At 41.9% G+C, this 17,489-nt stretch overlaps 1 protein-coding gene, 2 long non-coding RNA genes and 2 other non-coding genes across 6 annotated transcripts in view; 2 read left to right on the top strand and 3 right to left on the bottom strand.

Annotated features, from left to right (window-relative positions):
• Nucleotides 1–1,225: 1,225 nt before the first annotated feature.
• On the bottom strand, nt 1,226–17,469 carry LOC139039074 (uncharacterized). The gene is made up of 2 exons (XR_011492228.1): nt 17,231–17,469; nt 1,226–4,856 (listed from the first exon to the last, which is right to left on the bottom strand). It is a non-coding gene; the product is annotated as an uncharacterized lncRNA (long non-coding RNA).
• On the bottom strand, nt 5,408–5,480 carry TRNAG-CCC (transfer RNA glycine (anticodon CCC)). The gene has a single exon. It is a non-coding gene; the product is annotated as a tRNA-Gly (tRNA).
• Nucleotides 10,090–16,420, bottom strand: LOC110144175 (uncharacterized). The gene is made up of 2 exons (XR_002315817.2): nt 16,196–16,420; nt 10,090–15,637 (listed from the first exon to the last, which is right to left on the bottom strand). It is a non-coding gene; the product is annotated as an uncharacterized lncRNA (long non-coding RNA).
• LOC139039255 (U6 spliceosomal RNA) lies at nt 11,448–11,552 on the top strand. The gene has a single exon (XR_011492578.1). It is a non-coding gene; the product is annotated as a U6 spliceosomal RNA (small nuclear RNA).
• The window catches only part of PIK3R5 (phosphoinositide-3-kinase regulatory subunit 5), a 75,211-nt gene continuing 74,387 nt past the window's right edge, over nt 16,666–17,489 (top strand). Inside the window, exon 1 of one of the 2 annotated variants that reach the window (XM_070479082.1) lies at nt 16,666–16,757. The gene's annotated coding sequence lies outside the window, so the exon portion shown is untranslated. Of the gene's footprint in view, nt 16,758–16,805; nt 16,896–17,489 lie in introns of those variants that run through there. The other variant, XM_070479079.1, reaches the window with a different exon arrangement.

The raw sequence follows: 17,489 nt of genomic DNA, 5'->3' as shown, positions 1-17,489 counted from the left end.
AAGGTTGAAGTAACTCCACCTTGCACAGGCGAGAAGCCGGGGTCGGCCTGGGATGCGCAAAGAGCACCCCTCTCTCCTGATGCCCCCTAGGAGCCCAGGGGGGGTTGCTAGCGAGCCGCCGGCACCTGGGGACCCTCCGCAAAGCTCACCGCCGGCTGCAGCGCACACGTTTGCAGGCATAAACTGTGATTCTAGCTTCAGGCCATTATTAAAATTTTATATGTGTCTTCTCTTTCAAAAGTATTTTTTTTACATTTGTTGAGATTTCAAACTGCACTAATAGTTAACTCAGTTTTTCTGTCTTCATCGTTCACTGCTATTTCTTTTATATAAACGTCTTCCTCATCCCCGAGTTCCTTATTTTGAGTAATCTCTAACATAACTGAAACTTACTTTTGAGTAAGGGGGGGGGGGGGGGGGGGGGCGGGCGGGGCAGGGGAGGGCATCTGGGTGGTGGACTTTTTTAGTCTGTTTATGTCAACAGATGTCTCTTAACTTCTACAGACACTAGTCGGATATAGGATCCTATAGGATATAGGCTCCATACTTTATTTACACTTATGACACTGCAAGATAGGGATGTCTTAGCATAAAGCAGGGAGGCAGGTGGAAAATACTTATTATGATCTGTGACCCATGATCTGGGGGAATCCATGAAGTGACTCTTTGTGACTATTATTGATTCATCCATCTTCTGATTTTTAGAATAACAGAAATTTCTCCCAGGTTCTAGAGAATAACATCATTCGAAGTCTTTCATCTTTTGGGGGCCATCTGGCTTCAGTGTACTTTGTTAAAAGAAAAAAATATATGGGTTCTGTTACTGCCTCCTTTACTAATTGTCCCCCAGGGCTAGTCCCATCTCTCTTCACATTCAGTGCTTCTCCCATAAAAATGAACAAATTGGGCTGCCTGACTGCTGTGGTCCTATCTAGCATCAATGGTCTGGGAGCCTAAAAAGCAATGACCCAGCCCAGGGAGAGACCACTTCACACCAACTAGGATGCTATAATAGAAAAGACAGATAATTACAAGTGTGGGTGAGGGTGTGGAGAAATTGGAACCCTCCTGTGTACTGGTGGGAATGGGAAAAAAAAAAAAGGTATGGCCACTAGAAAAGACTGGCAGTTCCTCAAAAGGTTAAACATACAGTTTTCACAGGATCCAGCAATTCAACTCCTAGGTATATACTCAAGAGAAAGGAAAACATATGTCCACACAAAAACACCTGTACACAAATATTCATAGTAGCACTAATCACAGTAGCCTCAAAGTAGAAACATCCCACATGGCCATCAATCAATGAATCAATAAATAAGATCTGGCATATCAAAATAATACAATATCATTCAGCCATAAAAAGAATGAAGTACTAATACACACTACGACATGGATGAATCTTGAAGACAGTATGTTAAGTGAAAGAAACGAGTCACCAAAGGTCCTATATTGTATGGTTCCATTTACTATGAAATGTCTTTAGAATAGGCAAATCCATAAAAGGCAGAAAATAGATTTGTGGTTGCCTAGGGCTGGGGCTGGAGGTTGAGTGTGGAATGAGTGCTAATGGGAGTGGGCTTTCTTTTAGGGGTGATCAAAACTGATTGTGGTATGTGTGTGCTCAGTCGCTCACTCATGCCCGACTCTCTCTTTGCAACCCCATGGACGGTATAGCCTGCCAGGCTCCTGTGTTCATGGGATTCATCTCCTGTGTTGGCAGGCAGATTTTTTACCACTGAGCCACCCGGGAAGCCAAAATACAGAAATACTACATTCTGTGTGCGTGCTCATGCTCAGTCAACTCCATGAACTGTCGCCCTCTGGGCTTCTCTGTCTATGGAATTTTCCAGGCAAGAATACTGGAGTGAGTTGCCATTTCCTACTCCAGGTGATCTTTCCAGTCCAGGGATCGAACCTGCATCTCTTTCATCTCCTGCATTAGCTAGAGGATTCTTTTACCACTGGACCACCTGGGAATCCCTATTGGGTTACACAACTCTGTGAGTATACTAAAAGCATTGTATTGTACACTTTAAGAGGATGAATTGTATGGTATATGAATTGTGTCTCAACACAGATATTATATTAAAAAATATTTACCATGTCTGTGTTCTCACGAAGCCACAGGATAACTGGGGGATTAGCCAGTTCAGGACCTATAACCTGCCCAAGGAATCAAGCGCCCTCCTCACACTTACGCACAAAAGTTTCCACGGCCCATACAAAAGCAAGACTTTTCTGGATCTTGTTCAGTCGCTAAGTCACATCCGACTCTTCTGCATCTTACCATATCCTAATACTTAGGTGTAAACTTTCTATTCTTCTTCCTCTCTGTTGGAAATCCTCCAACTGGCTGCAGGTAGCCCTGCAGACTCAGTAATCTGATTCTCAGAACAGGGTCTCACAAGACAGCAGCCACTTGCAAGACTATAGCACAGTTATTAAGAGTAGCAACCATGGAGCCAGACCTCCAGAGTTCAAATCCCAGACCTGTCTTTCACTAGCTACCTGACATGGTCCAGTCACTTACTTTCTCTTTTCCTCATTTCCCCATGTGCAAAATGAGGATAACAGTGCCTGTTTCATAGAGATTATGTCAGGATTAAATGAGTTAATATACCTAAAATGATAGCATCTGGTGGACTATCCTAAGTGTTGCTGTGCTGTGCTGTATTGGGCAAGTCGCTCAGTCCTGTCGTCCACCCCATGGACTGCAGCCCACCAGACTCTTCTGTCCATGGGATTCTCCAGGCAAGAGTACTGGAGGGGGTTGCCATGCCCTCCTCCAGAGGATCTTTTTAAGTGTTTGCTGGTGGTATTCCTCAGAGATGCAGGTTAAAGCACAGACCTGCCACTTTCCCATTTCCCACTAGGTGGCGCAATGGCACCACTTTGGGTAATGAAAATGGCCCCCGGGGTCCCTTGCACAGTTAACTCTGCACTTTGATAAACCATGCAAATAGTATTAACTTTGCATAAAGAGTGTCACAGTGGTTCCACCTGTGAACCATATGCAATAATATCACCTACGGTGCGGCAAATTTCTCTCACTGGGGCCACTCACTGGGAAAAAAGTTCTCTCCGATCCGGAGAAACTAGTGTATATGCACAAATAACATGCATGGTCTGAGTGAAATGTTAGCTCCATTACCAGCTCAGGTGCAGCCACCCAACCAAGGCTGTGAGGCCTTTGTGTATGTAACACATAATTTCTCCCTGTATCAATACAATGTCCTGGTGGTAATATTAGGAAGAAATCAAGAGTTATGCAAAGTAAAATAACTGCATTTCAATATGTAAATACTATGAACAGAATTACCAAGATGACCCTGAGAACAATGATCACTGGTAGGTGTCTGTCCCTCTGGTGGTTCAAACACCTTGAGTGATGTTGCCCTGGGCAACATGATTTTCCAAAGTGTTACCAGTTTTTGGTCAAGTTGCTTTCCTGGAAAATGATAGCGTGTGTTAAGACTGTGAATCAAAACAAAACAAACACTTTGTGTTCACAGACAAAATAAAATCAGGCTCCAGGCATAGAGGGTTTCTCATCATTATGAACATCCAGTGGGACATTTAGAAGTTGTAGAGGAAGCTGTGTTGTAGCGTCCCCTATATGCAGTGCAGACGTCTGGCACCTCTGGTTTCTGACTGCTAAAATAGTAGTAGTGGCCCCAACAGCGTGGCAGCCAAGGCTACTTCACCACAGATTTTCAGCTGAACAATAGCATCTCTGCTGAGAGCCCCTGGTCCAGGGTCAAAATGGCTTTGGGCATTTCCAGCAAAGCTGGCACTCAATCCGCTTTGGACTCAACTTGTAAAAGGCATTGGCTTTTCTCTAGTCCACACAAATACGCTTGTCTGGGACCCGAGCCGGGACTCGAAGGGGGTTCCAGAGAGAGGGAGGCTGTGGCTTTCCTCTAAGTATCTCCTTTCTTTGTCCAGGAAGAGGAGGCATGAGGAGGCAGGCTGGTCTCGCCTGCCAATCTTGGGCACAACCCAGTGGTCTGTTTGAGACTTTTCCTAAAACCCAGCTGGGAAGTAAATCAGCACAGACATAATCCTGATTTTAGCCACAGGGGCCAGGGCCTCTGAGCAAACCCCTGGCTTATGAGAATTTCCTGCTGTACATTTGCTTGGCATGTCAATCTCAAAGCTATTCTTGTTCTGCTTTCTCAAGGATGGGGCCAGCAGGTCCAGGGCTCCTGGGGACAAGGTTTTGACATACTGGCATGTACAGACTTGCTCGCTGGCTCCATTAATTATGTCCACCTCCACCTGCTATGGGGCATTTTCCGGTCCGTGCATCTGGTCCCTCCTTTCTCTCAGCAGTTATGGGACCAGTTTCCCGCTCCCCGCCCCAACTTTGAGCTTGCTTGTCTTGAGAAGCAGGTATGACATGATCACCGCCCCCACACACACACACACATACCCCCGCTGGTATTCCTGGAATTCAGCTGGTTTAGTAAAGCAAGACTGGATCTCTCCTGAGCAGGGCAGCTGCGTCTTTCTGTACACATTCCATCACTGCTGCCAATTGATGTCTCGGGGCCAGCTGGTCATCTACGACCCAGGTTTTGATGCCTCAAGAATTCCCTCCCAGACTCTCTGGCCTAAAAAGGGCAGCTGAAGGACCCAGGAGCCTTCCTGTCATCAGACAAAAGGGTCAGAAGCCTGCGACTCTGTGCATTTCTGTTCTGCCGACAACAGTCCAGATGGTTCCTCACCGAGGCATCCATGCACCTGCAGCTGTGGGCCTACGCAGTGTATCCAGTGAGCAGACATCCAGGCACTGCCTCTGGTACCCCAGGTGCTCCGGGTGCAATGGGGACCTGGTAGACACAGTGCCTGTTCTCCTAGGATGGACAGCAACAAGACAGTCACTCAGTAAACAATAATACAGACATGTGATTGCAGCTAGGATGAGCAGTACAAGGAATACAGAAGCAAAGAAGGATCTACAAAGGCTGTGGTGGAACAGGGGGCTAGAGCATCCCAGAGGAGGCAACATTATGTTGAAACCTGAGAGGACTGGTCTAGTGGTTAAGAACCCACCTGCCAGGGCAGAGGACTGGGGTTCGATCTCAGTGGTGGCAACAGCTTGGAGTGGTCAGAAAATCATAACAATAGTCAACATTTATGGATCATTCACCATGTGCCCAGCCTGTTCTACTGTCAGTCCCATTTCACAAAGGAGGACACCGAGGCACAGAGAGGTTAAGTAATTATCCTAAAGTTCCCCAGCTACAAAGTGGCAGAGCCAGCTTTTGGACTCAGGTCAACCTACACAGGAGACGGTATCCTTTTTTTTCTTTAAAATGTTCGTTCATTTGGCTGAGTTAGGTCATAGTTTCAGCATGCACAATCTTAGATCTTCCTTTCTTTAGCTGCAGCACGTGGGATCTATTTCCCTGACCAGGGATCAAACCTGGGCCCCCTGCATTGGGAGCACAGAGTCTTAGCCACTGGACCACCAGGGACGTCCCACTATGGGTTGTTTTAGGTCCTGCTGACCTGGAGTCAGGACTGTCATTACAGCCAAGGACCTAGACCTAGGTAACCTTGGATAGCCCCCACTGTGTTGGCAAAGCCCCCCAAGTGCTGGTTGGCAGGTGGTTCATGGCCAGGAAGCCTCCGTGTCTGTCACGGACAATTACACCAAGAATTATACCTCCACTGTCAACAGAGCATGCCTGTGAGGGTTTGGAGGTGGGCGGGAAGTGAGCAGAAGACGGTCTGAAGCTGTCAGGTCTGAGGCTGGCCCGTGAAAAGGGCAGGAGACAGTTGTGGGTAGTTTACTCTGCCTCAGCTAGAGGCATAAATGCCTCTTTCTAAAATACCAGCACCCCCTAGTGGGAGTAAGTCTCCATTCACATGAGTGTTTTTAACCGGGAGTTGCTGCATTTAGAAGGGAAGAACACACATCTCACTCACAGCACCAGCTGAAACGGAGCATCTCCTTCAATAGCGGATGTATGTAATACACCACAGGGGTGCCAATGAACAGGACCTGTGATTTTATCACCAATACATTAACGGGTCTTTTTATATCACATTACAGTTGTTGCAGATAACCTGAAATATCGTTTCCATTTATCACTACTTTGAAATTATGCCCCTTTTATCTCTTCCCCTGGAGCATGTTATTTAGCACATTAATAAAGAAGCACGTATGTTAGCAGATTTCCAATTTGTTTTTATTCGTATTAAAGCTGTAATACAATGTAATTATTTTCTTTTGAGTCTTATGCTTTTTATTTTAGGCATTGAAAGCACTATCTTGAAATGGGGTCCATAGGCTTCACTGGGCTGCAAAAGGGGTCCACTTTTTTGCAGATTATATTCCATTATAGGTTATTACAATATATTGGTTACAATTCCCTGTGCTGTACATTATATCCTTGTAGCTTATCTATACTTGATCCTTTTTGTGAATCCAAATGTTTTTATTCCAAATTTATTCCAAATTGTTGCTCTTGGTAACATCCCACAACTCATTAACTACTCTTTCAAAAGCAGCATTATTGAGATAAAGTTCACATGCTAGACAACTCACCTATGTAAAGTATACAGTTAAATGGTTTTCTGTATATTCAGAGTGGGGCAACCATGACTAAACTAGACATTTTCACCACTCCCTATCAGCAATCACTCCCCATTTTCCCTTCCCCTTTTCCTTCTCAGCATCCAATCAAATAATTACACATCTCACCCTTAAGTAACCCACCAATTTACAATTTTTTGTCTCTGTGAATTTGCCTGTTCTGACCCTTTTTCATATAAATAGGATTATACAATACAGGGTCCTCTGTAAATGGTTTCTTTCACTTAGAATAAAGTTTTCAAGGTTCATCTATGTTGTCGCTTGTGCCTGATTTCAAAGAGGATGCTAGGGACTTCCCTGTTGGTCCAGTGGCTAAGAAAGACGCGGTACTCTCAATGCAAGGGGTCCAGGTTCAATCCCTGGTCAGGGAACTGTATCCAATGTGCTGCAACCAACACCTGGCACAGCCAAATAAACAAATAAAATAATAAAGAGGATACCTTCAATAGTTTCTTATTAAAACTATTTGTGTATTATAGGTATTTGATAGAGATCCTATTTCAGGTTAAGGAAGTTTCTATTCCTAGTTTTCTAAGAGGTTTTTTTATTTGTTCATAAATTTGAGAATTTTACCAAATGTCTTCTCAGCATCCAATCAGATAATTGTACAATGTTTCTCCTTTTACACTGCTTATATGATGAAGGACACCACAGAATTTCTAGTGTCAAATTACCCTTACATTCCTGGGATAAACCCAAGTGGTCGTAATACTTATTTTCACCCTCTTAATACTTCTGCATCTAGAGTCACAAACAAGTTTGGCCTGTAGTTTTCCTTTATTCTACTATCTTTATTAAGTTTGGATATCAGGGTCATGGTGGCCTCATAAAATTATTTGGGGACTCTTTTTTTATTCTTTCTCAGTCATCTGAAACAGTTAGTACATGATTGGAATGAACTGTTCCTTGGAAGTTTGCTAGAATTCATCTGTAAAATGGCCTGCATTGGGGACTGCCTTTGTGAAAAGATTTTAAATTACTGCTTCAATGTTTTAATAAGTTTTGGAATCATAGGCATTCTATTTCTTCTTGAGTTAGTTTTATTGTTATTTTTTTCTGGGAAAAAATTCCTATTTCATCTAAGTTTTAAAATGCATTCACATGAAGGTACAGAACAATTGTATTATAATTTCATAACCTTCACTGTATCTATAACTACATCTCCTGTTACATTCCTTTTACTTGTGCTTTCTATTTCTCATCTATCTTGCCAGATATGTGTTTGCCTTTCCAAAGAACCATCTTTCGGTTTATTTGGTTCTCTCTGATTTGTATTTGAATTTGGCTTTTATTTATAAAAGCCCTTTTGCAGGGCAGGGTGGGAACTTACTCTGTTATCCTTTGTCTAACTTCTTAGAAACTCAGCTAATTAATTTCAGCCTTTCTTGTTTTCAGATTAGCATTTAAGAGGCCATATATTTCCTTCTATTTGCCACTTTTATTGTATCTCACAAGTTTTGAAATGTAATATTATTATAATTCAGTTCTAAATATTACCAAAAAAACTTCCCATTGTGATTTTTTTTCTGACCAAGAGTCTATTCAGAAACATCAAGGTTTATGGTAATTTTAAACTATTTGTTGACATCTAATTTAACAGCAGTGTGGTCTGGGAAAGTGGTCTGCATGACACCAGTTCTTTGAAATTTGTGAAGACTTGCTTTGTGGTCTTGCAAGTGATGACTCTGGTCATGGCTGCATGTGTGCTTGAGAAGAATGTGAATTTTAAATTATTGAGTGCAAGGTTCCGTGTTCATCAAATCCAGGTTGGTTTTGATCAAATCTTCTACAGTTATTACATTTTATCTTTTGAAGTAGTAATAACTCTGGGAGGCTTGTTAGAATTTCTCACAATGATGGTGCCTTTCTCAATTTCTCCATGTCCTCCAATTCATTACTGCTTTATACATATTTTAGATTTTTAAGATTAGCTTTGTACAGGCTTATATATATTTTTTACCAATGTATCACTCTAATAATGCCTATTTTAATCAGAATTTAAGACAACTAACCACCTTTATTTTAGTTATGATTTGCTTTTTTTTTTCATCCTTTTACTTTCAACTTTGGTGTCTTAATACCTCAGATATTATTATAGGCTACAAGTAACTGGATTTCATTTTCTCTAATCCAACAATCTCTATTAATAATCACATTATTTCACTTACCTTCATTATGATTATTGGTATCTTTTGGCTTGTTTCTACCACTTTATCTTGGTTTCTATTTGTCTCACTTTTTCTGTATTTTTCCCCCTTTCTTGCTGTTTCTTGTTTGTTTGTTTTTTGTAGTGTGTATTAGTTTTATATTTTATATGCTTGTTCATTTGGGAGATTTCACTTCATTGGTCTTTAGTCTGGTTTTGTATTTAAATTGTTTGCTGTTAAATTTTATCCAGTATTTCTGCACTGTTAAAAAAGGGAGGGAAAATTTCCTTTATCAGTACTGTCTGCCATTTGTATGTATGCACACACACACACTTTCTCTTTCTCTCATAAACAAAAATTTTTGTGAAGCCAATTCCCAGAAATGTAATCTCTAGCTCAAAAGGTTATGCACGATTTTGAAACTATTCAACTTTTAATAGTATTATATAAAAATATTCCATGATGTGAAAGTGTCCTTGAAATATTATTTAATTGTTCACAATATTTCACTATTGTAAAATTAACCATATTTGAAAATGAATTCTCTATTTTTAAACACTAGTTTTGCTTATAATTTATCACTGCTTATACTTATAAGCAAACTGATGACTAATATTCTTGGGCATATTTAATTACTGAATTAATTCAGAATTACTGCATACTCTTTAGAGTACATGTACTTTTGCAACCCCATGAACTGTAGCCCACCAGGCTCCTCTGTGTATGGAATTTTCCAGGCAAGAATACTGGAGTAGGTAGCCATTTCCTTCTCCAGGGGATCTTCCCGACCCAGGGAATGAACCTGGATCTGCATTGCAGGCAGATACTTTACCATCTGAAATACCAGGAAGCCCATATGTTTCCATACACAATACCAAACATATACTTACAGTCAGAGTTTATGAGAATTTGGGGTCTCCAAATGTTTGAAAATTCTGGGTAATATAATTTCTCTTATCTTTGCCTGGCTGTCAGATGGACGTTTATATCTCACTGTTTAAATTTACATTTTTTCCTTATAAAGTTAAACATTTCTCACATGCTTATGGCTACTTGTATATCTTTGGTGAACTGTCTAATCTGCTAAGACCACTTTTATTTGGGATATATACTTTCTTATGTAAAAAATGTATTTTACATTAAGGATGGCATGCTTAATACTCACTGCAAACATTTTGCCTTAGCATACCATTTCCCTTCTCATTTAATGTTTATGTGATTTTTCATGGACAGAAGTTATTTTACTTTTCTATACACAAATCAGTCTTTTCCTTCATAATTTCTGATTTTGGCCTCACACTTTAAAAGGCCAGCTACAATTCCAATGTTATATACACATTTCCTTTTTTGCTTCTGCACTTCCCTTATTTTAACTTGTACGTATGAATCTATAATTAGTCAGAATTAGGGGTGGGATATAAGATTTGAGGTAGAAACCACACTTGGTTTCTTTCTCCTAGCGGCTGTCCTAGCCTATTTGTTGGATGATCGATCCTATCTTCTTCATCATATATTAAATTCCTTCAGATACTTGTGTTTGTTTCTGACTGATCAACTTAGCCCCATTGATCTTTTTATAAGCTGCAAGCAACTGGATTTCATTTTTTCCAATCCAACAGTCTCTATTAATAGTCACATTGTTTTCACTTACATTCATTATGATTGTTGGTATCTTTTGGCTTGTTTCTACCATTTTAGCTTGGTTTCTATTTGTCTCATTTTTTCTGTTTCTTTTTTCCTCTTTCTTGCTGTTTTTGTTTTTTGTAGTGTATGTTTTATTTATTTATTTTCTTTGCATGTTTATCAGTCTGGGAGATTTCATTTTATTGGTTTTTAGTTTGGCTTTGTATTTAAATTGTTTGCTGTTATATTTTATCCAATATTTCTGCATTATTAAAAAGAAAGGGACTGTTTCCTTTATCAGTACCATCTGACATTTCTATCTGGAAGGCTATGTATGTATGTATACTCTCTTTCTCTCATATACTGTACAATAACTTTTGTGAAAACCCTAACCAATATTTTGTGACAACCTATGTGAGAAAAGAATCTGAGAAAGAATGAATATATTAGTGTGTATAACTGAATCACTTTGCTATACACCTGAAACTAACATTATAAATCAACTATATCCAATAAAATTCAAATTAAAAAAAATAGTTTTTATGAGACAAAGTCCCAGAAATGTAATGTTTTCACTCTGTGGTACATGGAACATTTTCATATGTCAGATGGAAACTTCTACCTCATCACTAAACTTTTTTTTTTTAATGGCTAAACTTTTGAGGGAGTTTCTTGGCTATTCTCGCATAATTATTTTTCACGATGAAATGTGAAGTCATTTTGTCAATCTCCTTCTCCTCTTCCTACCAGAAGCCTTCTTTGGGCTTTTGATTGAAACTATATCACATTTACATACTCCACTGCTAAGAATGGATATTTTTTATAATATCATTTTTCAATCCAAGAACATAAAGTGTTTTTCTATTAAGCAAGGCTTCCTTTGTAGCCCATAATAAAGTTTATCATTTAAAAAAATAACAGCTTTGGTTCACTTGCAACTATCACAACATTGTTAATTGGCTATACCTCAATAAAAAATAAAAAGTTTAAAAAAAACAGAGATGATCAAAACAATAAAAAATGACCACTTTATTGAGACATGGTTCACATTCACCATTTTAAAGTGAATGGCGGTGCTTGCTTTGGCAGCACATATACTAAAATTGGAATGAGAAGAGAGATTAGCATGGCCCCTGCGCAAAGATGACATGCAAATTCGTGAAGAGTTCCATATTTAAAAAAATAAATAAATAAAGTGAATGGCGGGACTTCCCTGGTGGTCCAGTGGTTAAGAATCCAGCTTGCAATGCAAAGAATGTGGGTCCAATTCCTGGTCAGGGAACTAAGATCCTACATGCCATAGACCAACTATGCTTGAGTGCCACAACAAAAATCCAGTATGCTCAATTAAGACCTGACAGAGCCAAATAAAAAAAATAATTAAAAAATAAATAAATAAAGTGAATGGCTTTTAGTATATGTGCAATCATCGTTACAGTCAATTTTTTTATAATTTAAAAGATATTTATTTACTTATTTATTTAGGCTGTGCCAGGTCTTAGTTGCAGCATCTGGGCTCTAGTTCCCTGACCAGGGATTGAACCTCGGGCCCCCTGCATTCAGACTGGAGTCTTAGCCACTGGACCGCCAGGGAACTCCCTGCAGTCAATTTTTAAACATTTTTTTCCCCACCATAATAAAGAAATCCCATGCCCATTAGTATTCACTCCCCATTTTCCTCCAATATCCCAGTGCTAGGCAACAACCAATTTGCTTTGTCTGGATGGATTTGCTTAGTCTGAACATTTCACATAAAAGGAATTATACAGTATGAAGACTTTGTAACTGGTTTCTTCCACCTAGCATCATGTTTTCAAGCTTCATTCATCCTGTAACATGTCAGCCCCTCATTTCTCTTTATGGTCATGGTGTGAATATACAATATGTTATTTATCCATTCATCAGTTGATAAGACATTTGTGTTGTTTCTACCTTTTGGCTAATAAATAATGCTGCTATGGATATTTGTATGTAAGTTTTTGTGTGCACGTTTTAACTCCTCTTTGGTATACACCCAGGGGTAGAATTGTTGGATCATATGGTAACTTGGACAGAGGAGCCTGGCAGGCTACAGTCCACAGAGTTGCAAAAGGTTGGACACAACTGAAGCAACTTAGCACACACAACACACATGGTAACTCTATGTTTACCTTTTGAGGAATTGACAAACAGTTTTCCAAAGCATCAGCACCATTTTACATTCCCATCAGCAGCGTATGTATGTATGTTGCCCAGTCCCTCAGTCGTGTCCAGCTCTTTGTGACCCCATGGACTGCAGCACACCAGGCTTCCCTGTCCTTCACCATCTCCCAGAGTTTGCTCAAACTCCTGTGTATTGAGTCGGTGATGCCATCCAACCATCTCATCCTGGGTCGTCAGTTTCTCCTCTTACCTTCAATCTTTCCCAGTGAGTCAGCTCTTCACATCAGGTGGCCAAAGTACTGGAGCTTCAGCTTCAGCATCAGTCCTTCCAATAAATATTCAGGATTGATTTCCTTTAGGATTGACTGCTTTGATCTCCTTGCTGTCCAAGGGACTCTCAAATGTTTTCTCTAACACCACAGTTTGAAAGCATCAATTCTTTGGCACTCAGCCTTCTTTACAGTCCAACTCTCAGATCCATTCATGTATGTACGAGGTCTCCAAATTCTCCACATTCCTGTCGACACTTGTTATAATCTTTTTATTCAGTGGATGTGGTGTTTCCACTGTGGTTTTGATTTGCCTTTCTCTGATAACTAATGATGTTGAGCATTTTTTTCATATGCTTGTTGGTCATTTATAGATCTTTTTGAAGAAATACCTGTTCATATCCTTTGCCCATTTTTCAATTGGCTTTTATTATTCATTTATAGTAATTCTTTATATATTCTAGATTAAAGTCTCTATCATATATATATGATTTGCAAAAATTTTCTCCCATTCTGTGGGTTGTCTTTTATTTCTTGATGGGGTCTCTGAAGCACAAAAGTTTAAAATTTTGATGACGTTCGCCTTATCTGTTTTTTCCTTTGGTCGTTTGTCCTTTTGATGTTATATCTTAAAAAACATTGCCAGGTCCAAGGTCATGAAAATTTACACCTATATTTTCTCCTAAGAGTTTAATAGCTTTAACACTTATATTTAGGGTTTTTATTCCTTTTCGAGTTAATTACCATGTGTAAGGGGAAGTAGGGATTCAGTTTCTTTCTTTTTTTTTTGGATATGGCTATCCAATTGTCTTAGCATCATTTTTGAAAATAGTTCTTTCCCCCTTTGAATTGTTTTGGCAGCCTCATCAAAAAGAGTGCATGCATGTGTTCTCAGTCGCTAAGGCACATCTGCGACCCCATGGACTGCAGCCAGCCAGGTTCCTCTGCCCGTGGGATCTCCCAGACAAGAATACTGGATTACGTTGCCATTTCCTTCTCGAGGGGATCTTCCTGACAGAAGGATCGAAACCATGTCTCCTGCATCGGTAGGTGCGTTCTTTACCACTGAGGGCCCAAGGAGGGTGTTGCCTCCCCATTGGGGAATCGAATCCTAGTCTCCTGTGTGACAGGCAGGGATACTCACCACTATATTAACAAGAATCAATTGATTGTAAATGTGAGAGTTTATTTCTGGATTCTCAAATTTATTCCATTGATCTATAAATCTATCTATAGCTCTGTGGCAAGTTCTGAAATCAGGGAGCTTGAATCCACCGACTTTATTCTTCTTTTTCACAGTAGTTTTAGCTATTCTGGGTCCCTTGAATTTCCTTTTCTTAGGCTTTTTTGTTGCTAGGATGAATTGAGCTCTCTTTTCTATTTCATCACTGCTCTGTATAGAAAACTATTGAAAGTCATATATTTATTTTTGTGTCCAGCTACTTTACGTTGCTTGCACATAAGTTCTAAATATTCCCCAATCCATTAGACAGGCATTCTTAGCTAGACAATCATATCTCTTGCAAATAATAAGCTTGTCTCTTCCTTCCCAAATTCACATCTATTTTTCTTCTCATTGTTTTTCCTTGAATTTCACACTCTTCACAGTGTGACATCCTTGTTTTGCTCCTTGTTTTCATAGGATTATCTTTGTTATCAAGGACTATATTATCCATACCCGGTCATCACTGAGGTGTCACATTGTCTGTTGCATTGAAATAAATACATTTATCATCTTGACAAAGTCTTTTTATTCCCAGTCACTAAGAGTTTTCATCAGGGTTCATCTTATTAGGATAATTATGTGGTTTTTCTCCTGTGTCCTATTCATGTGATGAACAATATTAATAAACTCTTAACATTCACAGCCCTCCCCCAGCCCCGTGCATAAACTGTATCTCCTGAGTCAGTGGGAACAAATTAGCTCACATTAACAGGAATAACTGAGGTCTCATGGTGCAGCTCCCACCTGTATAATATAGAACAGATGTCACAAACTGAAAATTGGCAGTCACGTCTGGTTTGGCTTGCAAGGCGGGGTGGGGGGGGGGGTGGGTAAAATACTGTGTTGAATTAGTTTCCAGCGTTTAAAAATCAGGAGATTTCAGACTAAGAGCTCCAATTTTTAGTTTCTCTTTGATAAAATCTGACCACGTGAGTCCTGCATTCTCACAGGGTGACAGAGAGCTAAAGTTGCCCCCTGGGTGAGGGGGACTAGTGTAGAGGACTCCTCATTTACATCTTTTTCACATCCCATTGTCTTCATACCATATTGTTCCCAGACATCAAGGTCAAGGGTCAGCTGTCAGACTTTATAATTGTGTAGTTATTTTTCTTATAATGGAATTAGGTGAAAGTGTGTAATCATGTCCCTAGAAAATTCAGAAAAACAAAAGAGACCAAGAGAGATATGAGCTTCGGGAGAAATGGATGCACACATAATTCTCAGGGGAAGTGAAGAATATTCCTATAATGCTTAATACACAAAGTGTGCCTGTTGAAAAGATACAATGTGAGATGCCACCGGCTAAAAAACTAGTAAGAAGAATGTGAAAAAGATGTGTAGGGGAAAGAAAACGTTATTGAACTGGGAAAAAAAGGGGGGGGCATCTGACACATTCATTGGGCTTGTTTCAGGAGGCACAGGGTATCCACAGTGCTATCGTGAAATGCCATACTCTAGCAAACCAACACCATCTCGCCAGTTCTGTCCTTGAATCTGAGCTGTTTTAGCTCTTGAACCTGCTCCGGTCCTGGGTGGCTGTAGTTGGAAGTCCTGGCCAATAGGTGTCAAGTGCTGATCAGATCTCCTGGTTGTTCTGCCCTCTTGGGATGGGGAGACACAGACAGAGCTGAGGGGGAGAGTGGGGATGGTTAACAGGCAAACTGGATCCACTGCTGCTTTTATCAGTTTATTTGGCTGCATCCAGTCTTAGCTGTGGCATGGGAATTCTTAGTTGTGGCATGCAGGATACAGTCCCCTGACCAGGGATCCAACCTAGGCACCCTGTATTGGGAGTGAGAAGTCTTAACCACTGGACCACTACAGAAGTCCCCCTGATGTGGGATGGGACCAAGTGGGCTTCATGAGATGCCCAGCGCCCTGACAGTGAACCCTAGTGGACAATTCAGCTTTCCTCCACCTCCGGTTCCAGGGACATCAAGGACATAGAAAAAGTCAAGGACACCATAACTTCTCCTGTAGCTTTCAAAGCGCTCTCAGGATCCACCATGTCAGTCTCGCTCATGCTGTGTCATTCTTGCTACTCACTTCCCACTTCCAGAGCCCTTCCACCCCTTCCTCCCGACTTGGCCACCTCTGGGCTGCCTCCCTCTTCCCCCTTCTCCTTTTTTTTTTTTTGTTTGTGGTGGAAAAAGTAAGGACTGGGGAGACCAGAGTCCTTGTTTACCCTTCTCAAGATGAAAGACCTCCAGGATGTCTTCTCACAGACTTTAAGGCTCTGGTTCCTTGTTTGTAAAACGGTGGGGGGCGGGCGGGACGGGGGTGGTCCATGCAAGAGAAGAAGTGCTGGACGGTTCTGAGCGCCTTCCCATCTCTAATAGAGGCTGGGACCAGTTCTCTGTGCCCATCCACGAGTACTTTCTGTTTCTGTGTTTTTGGGGAAGTTGCTTTTTCTTGGTATTGAGTGAGTCAGGAGGAGAAAAACCATTGGCAGTCCCATCTCTCAAAGCCTCAGGTAGGGCTGTGGCTTCTGACAACACTAACGGCTGATCTTGTGGCCGATTTCGAATGCCTCTAACAGATATTGTGACACAAGTCCCATTCAAGAGTGAAAATGGAAATTCCAGCCTCGCCCTTTGTGACCTCTGAAATAAACTGCTATTCTTTCGTCGCCAGAGCTGCTCGCACAACACAGCAGCCAACCTTCTCATTCCTAGTTTGTAACGAGGAAACGGAGGCATGGGAAGAGTAGTGATTTCCAGGATCCCTAGGAGTTCTTCCAGCTCCGGGTAAAAAAACACATCTGCCCGCGTGGCCTGCGGGGAGAACGGGCGGGGGAGGGCGCCAGAAGAGGGTCTGGACCCTGGAGACGACCCCTCCCCGCCTTTAGGAGAAACGGCTGCAGTCACAGCCCCTGGTGATGGAAGGTAATGAAGTCAGACCAGAGGCTGGGGCAGCTGGGCCGAAAGTCTGGATGGGCTGGTATTTCTGGAAAGATTTCTGCCCAAGGACGAAGGGCGAGGGTCGCGGGGCCCGTGTGCACAGCAGCGGTGCGGGCATTTTAAAGGTTAAGAGCACCCGTAGAAAATAGAAGTAGGAGGAGGAAGTGGGGCTCTGGGGCGCAGTGCGAGAAGGAAGCAGCTCGTCGGAGCTTCCCCTTTTTCCTTCTTCCCCGAAGCCCCCACCCCAGGCCCCTCGCCCGCTCCGCCCACCCATCCCGCCCTGCCAAGCCGCGCTTCCGCTCCCCCGGGTCCAGCCTCACCTTACTCCCGGGGACGGCCCGGGGCGGGGGAGGGTCGCCGGTACTAGGCACTGGCGTCCCTCCGGCCTTGGCCAGCCTCCGGCCAGGACCTATTCCTTCTGAGGGCAGACGAGCTCAGAGCTGGGCGGCTCCTCAGACACGCGGCGGGCTTGAGCCGGACTCCGAGGATGCTTGGGGTCAGGCTGGCGTCCGGCCGACGCCGCCTGGCCACCAGGTGGCGCGAGAGTCCGGCTGGGCGGCCTGCCCCGCCCGGCCCCGA

The sequence above is a fragment of the Odocoileus virginianus genome, chromosome 17, assembly GCF_023699985.2.
Source record: "Odocoileus virginianus isolate 20LAN1187 ecotype Illinois chromosome 17, Ovbor_1.2, whole genome shotgun sequence".
Lineage (NCBI taxonomy): Eukaryota > Metazoa > Chordata > Mammalia > Artiodactyla > Cervidae > Odocoileus > Odocoileus virginianus.
Note: the sequence above shows the minus strand (reverse complement) of the source record. Positions and strands in the feature narration are given on the sequence as shown.